This window comes from Heptranchias perlo, unplaced genomic scaffold, assembly GCF_035084215.1.
Source record: "Heptranchias perlo isolate sHepPer1 unplaced genomic scaffold, sHepPer1.hap1 HAP1_SCAFFOLD_1448, whole genome shotgun sequence".
In the NCBI taxonomy this organism is placed as follows: domain Eukaryota; kingdom Metazoa; phylum Chordata; class Chondrichthyes; order Hexanchiformes; family Hexanchidae; genus Heptranchias; species Heptranchias perlo.
The window spans coordinates 24,943-35,000 of NW_027138698.1; the positions used below are offsets into that span (position 1 = coordinate 24,943).

The window sequence follows — 10,058 nt, forward strand, 5'->3', positions numbered from 1 at the left end:
ATGCGTTGATGTGTCAGCAGTTCATTTCTGCTTTTAAAGCTCTTCTCACAGTCACTGCATTAAAAGGTCACTCAATAGTGTCAACAAGTTAATGTTTCAGAAGGTGGGATGATCGAGTGAATCTCTTCCCACACACGGAGCAGGTGAACAGTCTCTCCCCAGTGTGAGTGCGTCGATGTCTCAGCAGTTCGTTTCTGATTTTAAATCTCTTCCCACAGTCAGAACATTTAAAGGTCTCTCAGTGTGAACTCGCTGGTGTTTCAGCAGGGAGGATGACCAAGCGAATCCCTTCCCACACACTGAGCAGGAGAACGGCCTCTCCCCAGTGTGAGTGCGTTGGTGTGTCAGCAGATTAAATTTGCTTTTATACCTCTTCTCACAGTCAGAACATTTAAAAGGTCTCTCATCGGAGTGAACTCGCTGGTGTCTCAGCAGGTTGGATGGCCGAGTGAATCTCATCCCACACAAGGTGCAGGTGAACGGCCTCTCCCCAGTGTGAACTCGCTGGTGTTTCAGCAGGGTTGATGACCCAGCGAATCCCTTCCCATACACAGAGCAGGAGAACGGCCTCTCCCCAGTGTGGGTGCGTTGGTGTGTCAGCAGATTAAATTTGCTTTTAAACCTCTTCCCACACAAGGTGCAGGTGAACGGCCTCTCCCCAGTGTGAACTCGCTGGTGTTTCAGCAGGGTTGATGACCCAGCGAATCTCATCCCACACAAGGAGCAGGTGAACGGCCTCTCCCCAGTGTGAACTCGCTGGTGTTTCAGCAGGTTGGATGACTGAGTGAATCTCTTCCCACACACGGTGCAGATGAACGGTCTCTCCCCAGTGTGAGTGCGTTGGTGTCTCAGCAGTTCAATTTTGCTTTTAAACCTCTTCTCACAGTCAGAACACTTAAAAGATCTCTCATCAGAGTGAACTCGCTGGTGTCTCAGCAGGATGAAAGACTGAGTGAATCTCTTCCCACACAAGGAGCAGGTGAACGGCCTCTCCCCAGTGTGGGTACGTTGGTGTATCAGCAGATTAATTTTGCTTTTAAACCTCTTCTCACAGTCAGAACATTTAAAAGGTCTCTCATCAGAGTGAACTCGCTGGTGTGTCAGCAGGATGGATGACCGAGTGAATCTCTTCCCACACAAGGAGCAGGTGAATGGCCTCTCCCCAGTGTGAACTCGCTGGTGTGTCAGCAGGATGGACGACTGAGTGAATCTCTTCCCACACACGGTGCAGATGAACGGTCTCTCCCCAGTGTGAGTGCGTTGGTGTCTCAGCAGTTCAATTTTGCTTTTAAACCTCTTCTCACAGTCAGAACATTTAAAAGGCCTCTCCCCAGCGTGAACTCGCTGGTGTGTCAGAAGCTCAGATGACCAAGTGAATCCCTTCCCACACACAGAGCAGATGAACTGTCTCTCCCCAGTGTGAGTGCGTTGGTGTGACAGCAGATTACTTTTGCTTTGAAACCTCTTCTCACAGTCAGAACATTTAAAAGGTCTCTCATCAGAGTGAAGTCGCTGGTGTGTCAGCAGGGTGGATGACCGAGTGTATCCCTTCCCGCACACAGAGCAGGTGAACGGCCTCTCCCCAGTGTGAACTCGCTGGTGTGTCAGGAGGAGGGATGACTGAGTGAATCCCTTCCCACACACGGAGCAGGTGAACGGCCTCTCCCCAGTGTGAACTCGCTGGTGTGTCAGGAGGAGGGATGACTGAGTGAATCCCCAGTGTGGGTACGTTGGTGTATCAGCAGATTAATTTTGCTTTTAAACCTCATCTCACAGTCAGAACATTTAAAAGGTCTCTCATCAGAGTGAACTCGCTGGTGTGTCAGCAGGGTGGATGAATGAGCGAATCCCTTCCCACACACGGAGCAGGTGAACGGCCTCTCCCCAGTGTGACTGTGTTGATGAATTTCCAGCCTGGACGGGTAATTGAATCCCTTCCCACAGTCCCCACATTTCCACGGTTTCTCCATGGTCTGGGTGTCCTTGTGTCTCTCCAGGTTGATGATCAGTTGAAGCCTCGTCCACACACAGAACACGTGGACGGTTTCTCCCCGCTGTGAATGGTGTGATGTTTTTTCTGGCTGTGTAACTGGTTAAAGCTCTTTCCACAGTCAGTGCACTGGAACACTCTCACTCGGGTGTGTGTGTCTCGGTGCTTTTCCACTCACACTGATGTCTAAAATCATCTCCCACAGACAGAACAGACAAACATTTCTCCTTCCACATTCAAAGGTCGATGATATTCAGGTCCTGATGAATCGAGTGACTCTGTCAGATCTTGACGTGATCTTTGGTTTGAGTTTCCCTCTGCAAATCCTCCCCTGTAAAAGTAGTTTATAAAAGTTATCACTGTAACTACAGGATAGAAATTCAGATCAGATAACTTTACTTTCTATGGAACATTATTTCCTCTCTCATTCCTCAAAGCTGTAAATCCCCGTCCCACACACTCTCCCTCCTCCCTGTGCTGAAATCCAAACCCATCGCATCATCTTTCAGTGGCCCTAAACCATAAGTGAAAGGGTGTGAGAGAGAGAGTGAGTGTGAGAGGGTGTAAGAGAGTGTGAGTACAGTAGTGGGCTGGGTGTGGAGAATGAAGTGGGGCAGGTGGAGCATGTTTCAGTGGGGCAGCAGTGATCATAATCTCATTTGGTTTAGAACAGTTATGGAAAAGGACAGGGGACAGTCAAATGTGAAAATTCTTAACTGGAGGAGGGCTAATTCCAGTGAGTTAAAAAGGGATCTTGTCCAGGTGGATTGGTATCAAAAATTGGCAGGCAGAACAGTAATTGAACAATGGGAGGCCTTCAAGGAGGAGTGGGTTTGGGTACAGAGTAGACAGATTCCCACGAGGTGGAAAGGAACAGCATCCAAAGCGAGAGCTCCCTGGATGACTAAAGGTATAGAGATCACCATTTCTCCTTCATTTACAGACGTCCCCTGACCGATCACCATTTCTCCTTCATTTATAGACGCTCCCTGACCGATCACCATTTCTCCTTCATTTGCAGACGCTCCCTGACCTATCACCATTTCTCCTTCATTTACAGACGCTCCCTGACCGATCACCATTTCTCCTTCATTTACAGACGCTCCCTGACCGATTACCATTTCTCCTTCATTTACAGACGCTCCCTGACCGATCACCATTTCTCCTTAATTTGCAGACGCTCCCTGACCGATCACCATTTCTCCTTCATTTACAGACGCTCCCTGACCGATCACCATTTCTCCTTCATTTACAGACACTCCCTGACCGATCACCATTTCTCCTTCATTTATAGACACTCCCTGACCGATCACCATTTCTCCTTCATTTACAGACGCTCCCTGACCGATCCCCATTTCCCCTTCATTTCCCGGCGGGTAGTGAGGGGGGGATAATGTTCACTGTTTTATATTCGGGTCTGGGGCCGCACTCGGGGTTTGTAAAGCCTGAGCCTGGGCCTGAGCCCGGACCCGGGCCCCGGGGTTTATTGAGCCTCTTGCTCCGATCCTCTGACCTGCACCGAACGCGCTCCTCCCGCAGCCTCGACTGGTCGCGCATGCTCAGGACACACTGACCGATAATGAGTCACAACTGCGCCTGCGCACTGGGCTCCACTGATTCAGATAGGGCACAATCTGCACCGCGATGCATGCTGGGAGATGCAGCCGCCATTGATGATCTTAATACCAAGCCGAAAAACAAAGACATTGGAAGCATCTAATTCAAGTGTTTAATTTATAATATAAATAATTCAATCGTTCAATTCATTTCATAAATAATTGAATAGTTCAATTCATTAAATAATCAATTGTTTAATTTATTACATAAACAATTAGTGTTTATTTATTATATAAAGGATTCAAGTGTTTAATTTATTGTAGAAATAATTCAATAGTTTAATTCATTATATAAATTTTCCTTCGTTTAATTTATTATATAAAGAATTCAATATTTAGTTGAATTATTTATATCATAAATTAAACACTTGAATGATTTGTCTAATAAATTAAACACGAGACTTCATTATATAATAAAGTAAACAATTTATTATGTGTAATGAATTAAACCTTTGAATTATTTATATAATCAATTAAACAATTCATTATGAAATTGTTTAATTCATTATGAATATAATGAATTAAACAATTGATTATTTATATAATAAATAACATTTTGAAATTCTTCATGCATTAAATTAAATAATGGATTATTAATATGATTAAATAAACACTTGAATCTTTCTATGATAAGTTACACCTTTGAATTAATTATATAATTTAAACACTTGACCTCTTTATATAATAATTTTAACACTTGGATTATTTATATAATAAACTAAACAATTGGTTATTTATATAATAAATGAAACAATTGGTTATTTATATAATAAACTAAACAATTGGTTATTTATATAATAAATTAAACAATTGGTTATTTATATAATAAATTAAACAATTGATTTTTTTATATAATAAATGAAACACTTGAATTATTTATATAATGAATTAAACATGAATTATTGATATAATAAATTAAACAATTGAATTATTTAGAGAATCAAATAATCAGTTCAATCATTTATATAATAAATTAAACAATTGTTTTTTATATAATAAATTAGACATGCATTATTATATAATAAATTAAACACTTGTTTATTTGTATAATAATTTCATCAATTGAATTATTTAGATGCTTAATTTCTTATGAAAATAATTCAATAGTTTATTTTAACAACTGAAGTCGTTATGTAAGAAATTAAACAATTGATTATTTATATAATGAATTAAACTATTGAATTATTTATTTAATAAATAAAACCTTTTAATTATTTATATAATAAATTGAACTATTGAATTATTTAGATAATAAATGAAACAGTTGAATTATTTAAATAATAAATTAAACAAATGAACTATTTATGTAATAAATTATACACTTGAATGCTTCATTAATAAATTAAACACTTGTTTATTTGTATAATAAATTCACAAATTGAATTATTTATACAATAAATTAAACAACGGAGCAATTTATATATTATATAATTAAACTACTGAATTATTTATCAAATATATTAATCAATTTAATTATTCATATAATAAATTAAACAATTCAATAATTTACATAAAAAATTAAACACTTGAATTATTTATAATATATTAAACAATTGAATGATTTATATAATAAATTTAGCTATTGAATTTTTTATACAATAAATTAAACTCTTGGTTATTTATATAATAAATTAATCAATCGAATAATTTAAACTATTGAATTCTCTTTATAATAAATGAAACATTTGAAGTATTCATATAATAAATTAAACACTTGAAAACAATTTAATTATTGATATAATAAAATAAGCAATTCATTATTTATTGAATGAATGAAACTATTGAGTTATTTATATTACATTTTAAACTTTTCAATTATTCATACAATAAATGAAGCCAGCTTGGACAAAATGGAGGCAAGCTCGGAGTCCGTCTTGGACAAAATGGCGGCCGGCATGGCCACCATCTTGGAAAAAATGGCAGCAAGCACGGCCGCCATCTTGGAAAACATGGCGGCAGGCGCGGCCGCCATCTTGGGCAAAATGGCGGCAAGCGCGGCCACAATCTTGGAAAAAATGGCAGCCGCCGCCATCTTGTCACATGGCGGCAAGAGGCCGACAGAGTGTCGCCAGTGATCCCGCAGTGACCCCAGAATGTCCCAGTGACCCCAGAGTGATGCCGGGGTCCCAGAGTGCACCCAGTCAGCCCAGAGTGAGGCCAGGGTGCAGCCGGGGATCCCAGAGCGATGCCAGAGCGGCGGCCTTTGCGTTTGGGCCACCACAACAACCACCACCACAACTGTACTGTACGTGTACAGCACAGAGTGGGTAAAAGGGAATGATTCACTCCTGTCTGGTACTGTACGGCCCGTGTGTGTCTCAGTGTCAGCTCCTGTACATGTACAGCAGAGTGGGTAAAAGGGAACGATTCACTCCTGTCTGGTACTGTACGGTCCGTGTGTGTCTCAGTGTCAGCTCCTGTACATGTACAGCACACAGTGGGTAAAAGGAAACGATTCACTCCTGTCTGGTACTGTACGGCCCGTGTGTGTCTCAGTGTCAGCTCCTGTACATGTACAGCACACAGTGGGTAAAAGGGAACGATTCACTCCTGTCTGGTACTGTACGGCCCGTGTGTGTCTCAGTGTCAGCTCCTGTACATGTACAGCACACAGTGGGTAAAAGGGAAGGATTCACTCCTGTCTGGTACTGTACGGCCCGTGTGTGCCTCAGTGTGAGCTCCTGTTCATGTCCAGCACACAGTGGGTAAAAGGGAACGATTCACTGAGAGATTGCAATGTTGAGTGTAACGGTTATTTGAGGGGTTCAGTCCCTAAACGGGCTGTGTTTTGACAGACACTTTTTGCAGTAAGGAGTTGAGTTTAGTTTAGGGAGGTGGGTACAATCCGTGTCTGGGACTCACTGGCCCTGTGAAATGTTGAATTTTGCTCACAATATGGTGTGTTTGGATTAATGGTGGACTCGGTTTAACTCCACTGGGCTGGATTGTTTTATAAATCTCTCATTGACTGGGTCTTTCAGACCAAGATGGGAGCTGCTTCTCTCTCTCTGTAAACACCCTGAGGCAGTGAAACACTCTCTGACAAACTGTTCACAGGAACCAACCCATCAGACATGGGGAATAGACAAATACCTGGGACTGGAAATGAGCCTCCCACCAACAGAGCAGAGAGAAGGAGGAAATCATCACACCTTCGAGATCTGGATCGGTTTTGTCTTTGGAGCAGGTTCTGGTTAATTTTACTGCTTTAAAGTTATGTTATGGGACCAGTGAGACTGAGACACAAACACACACACAGACTGTACAGTCAGGAGACACGTGTCCTTTGCACAGACATTGGGTTTGAATTGAGCTGAGCTGTGCCACAAATGAATATGGGATTAAAATCTCAAATTCCAATCAGTTTGCTCCCGAGCTTCCCCATGTGTCTGTGTGGTTCCATTACAATACAATTTCACATGGGGGCCCAAAATGGCTTCGGAATTAACACTATTTTTTTCTGAGTTGTCAGTGACCTTTTCAAAAATTAAACTTCAAACTAAGAAAACATTTGGAGGCTGTTTTCACATTTGGGCCCTCTGCGTGCTGCAGGACGCTTCCTGAAAGAGCTTTTAATTTCAATTAAGACCCCAGATATGTCACATTGTCAGCCTCTGAATAATAGTTTGATCCACTTTGTGTTATTTCTGAAAAGTTGCACTTGCAATGAACGAAGGGAGGAATTTGGGCTCGAACAGATGGTGATATTCTGTCGGACGGTCGGTACTGAGGGAGCGCTGCACTGTCAGACGGTCAGTGTGTGTCTCAGTGTCAGCTCCTGTACAATGTCCCAGTGATCCTCCAGTGTCTCCAGAATGTCCCAGTGATCCCCCAGTGTCCCCAGAATGTCCCAGTGATCCCCAGTGTCCCCAGAATGTCCCAGTGATCCCCAGTGTCCCCAGAGTAACCTAAACATTACTCACGTGGCCCCCATCGGGTCCAGGCTGCGGTGAAGGTCTCAGTCAGTCAGTCCCCAGCGGAGAGAACGATTCTTGGCCCAGGATTCCCCCTCATCCTCCTCCTTCTCACAAAATGTCTCTTTCTGGATCATCTCCTTGCAGCATTTCATCGAAAAGTTTCCTGAGGGGAGGGAGAGAGAGAGAGGGAATTGATTAAAATACAAAAGCAAGGGATTAAAAAGGCACAGCAAGAGCCCAGAACTCCCCCACACCCATTCCCACTCCCAGTTACACCAACAATCCCTCAGCACCAATACTGAGACACAAATCCCGATTACAAACCAGAGAATCTAAAAAGAGAGAAAAGTTGGGAGAGAGACAGAGAGGGAGAAATACACTCAGGACAGGCTGAAGGACCCCGGCAGACTGAGAGATTGTCCCCGCCCCTGGGGAGGGTTTGGGACGAGACACACAGCCATCCCCTACCCCCGGGGAGCTCCCTGCTTCAGCCTTTGAGATATTAGACTGAATCTCAATGGGTCTCCCTCAGGGACTTGTCCATTCTCATGTTAATCCAGGGACAGCCCAGGACAGGACTGGTTTGACCAGGAGACCTGTCTGTTGGAATGAGCCACATTTCAAGGACCTATTTTACTGATTTGAAACCCTCACAGCCTGTCTCCCCCTCTTCCCTCACCCCAAACCGAGTCCCCTCCACCCTCAGCCTGTCTCTCCCTCACCCCAAACCGAGTCCCCCCTCCACCCTCAGCCTGTATCTCCCTCTTCCCTCACCCCAAACCGAGTCCCCCCTCCACCCTCAGCCTGTCTCTCCCCTCTCCCCTCGTGACCCAAACACCCCAGGGACCTCCGACACATCCCACCCTGCCCGGCGTCCACATTTAAAGAACTAAAGTTGGGCGGAATCTGCTCCGAATACACAAGGGCTGCAGAGCTGGAATGGCTGCTGTTTCTCAGACAGTGTTTGACCATTTCATTCTCTCTGTGTGTTTACTGTAAAGAGCTGTGGAGGGAGCAGGGACTCCATCTCATTCCCACCTCCCCGGGTCTGGATGGCAAACAGGTTCCGAGCTCAGGGCACAGCACCATTTCAAACACTCAAATCATCCAAAGGTTGAGAAACGAGATTTAACTGACAGGTTTCCAGCCTCTAATTGAAGTTTTAATATAGAAAACATTTTAATAAATAAAAATGCTGCAGAAAGGTGAATAGAGTGAGGGACAGAGAGAGAGAGAAAATGATCGGTTCGGTCAGACTCTCTCTGTTTAAATGATATAGAAAAACAGAGAGAGGGGGAGAGAGAGAGGGACAGAGAGAGAGAGAGGGACGGAGAGAGGCCTCTCTGGGCTGTTTAATTGTTGTTGTTACTTTAAACAGTGAGACTGAAATATTTCAGAGTACTTTTCAATCAAGAAAAATTCAGAGACAACAGAGAGAGAGAAAAGGACATAGAGAGAGGGGAGAGGCAGAGAGAGAGGGGGAGAGGCAGAGAGAGAGAGAATGATGGAGAGAGAGATAGAGAGAGATAAAGACAGAGAGAGCGGGAGAGAGCCAGAGGGAGAGAGAGAGGGATAGAGAGAGAGAAAAGGACAGAGAGACGGGGGAGAGAGGCAGAGAGAGAGAGATACACACACACAGAAAGAGAGAAACAGAGAGAGAGGGGAAAGAGGCAGAGACAGAGAGAGAGAGAGAGAAAGAAAATGACAGAGGGTGGGGTAGAGAGAGAGACAGGTGGAGAGAGAGAGAGAGAGAGGGACAGGTGGAGAGAGAGAGAGAGAGGGACAGGTGGAGAGAGAGAGAGAGAGGGACAGGTGGGGAGAGAGAGAGAGAGAGGGACAGGTGGGGAGAGAGAGAGAGAGAGGGACAGGTGGAGAGAGAGAGAGAGAGAGAGGGACAGGTGGAGAGAGAGAGAGAGAGAGAGGGACAGGTGGAGAGAGAGAGAGAGAGAGGGACAGGTGGAGAGAAGAGAGAGAGAGGGACAGGTGGAGAGAGAGAGAGAGAGAGGGACAGGTGGAGAGAGAGAGAGAGAGGGACAGGTGGGGAGAGAGAGAGAGGGACAGGTGGGGAGAGAGAGAGAGAGGGACAGGTGGGGAGAGAGAGAGGGACAGGTGGGGAGAGAGAGAGAGAGGGACAGGTGGGGAAGAGAGAGAGAGGGACAGGTGGGGAGAGAGAGAGAGAGGGACAGGTGGGGGAGAGAGAGACAGAGGGACAGGTGGGGAGAGAGAGAGAGAGGGACAGGTGTGGAGAGAGAGAGAGGGACAGGTGGAGAGAGAGGGACAGGTGGAGAGAGGGGGACAGGTGGAGAGAGAGATAGAGAGAGGGACAGGTGGAGAGAGAGATAGAGAGAGGGACAGGTGGACAGAGAGATAGAGAGAGGGACAGGTGGAGAGAGAGATAGAGAGAGGGACAGGTGGAGAGAGAGATAGAGAGAGGGACAGGTGGAGAGAGAGAGAGAGAGAGGGACAGGTGGAGAGAGAGAGAGAGAGAGGGACAGGTGGGAGAGAGAGAGGGACAGGTGGGGAGAGAGAGAGAGA

General features: G+C 44.6%; 1 long non-coding RNA gene across 1 annotated transcript; it reads right to left on the minus strand.

Moving 5' to 3' along the window:
- Positions 1–1,719: 1,719 nt before the first annotated feature.
- Positions 1,720–8,744, minus strand: LOC137308995 (uncharacterized). Its single transcript, XR_010959712.1, has 3 exons — positions 8,562–8,744; positions 7,530–7,686; positions 1,720–2,321 (listed from the first exon to the last, which is right to left on the minus strand). It is a non-coding gene; the product is annotated as an uncharacterized lncRNA (long non-coding RNA).
- Between the last annotated feature and the right edge of the window lie 1,314 nt (positions 8,745–10,058).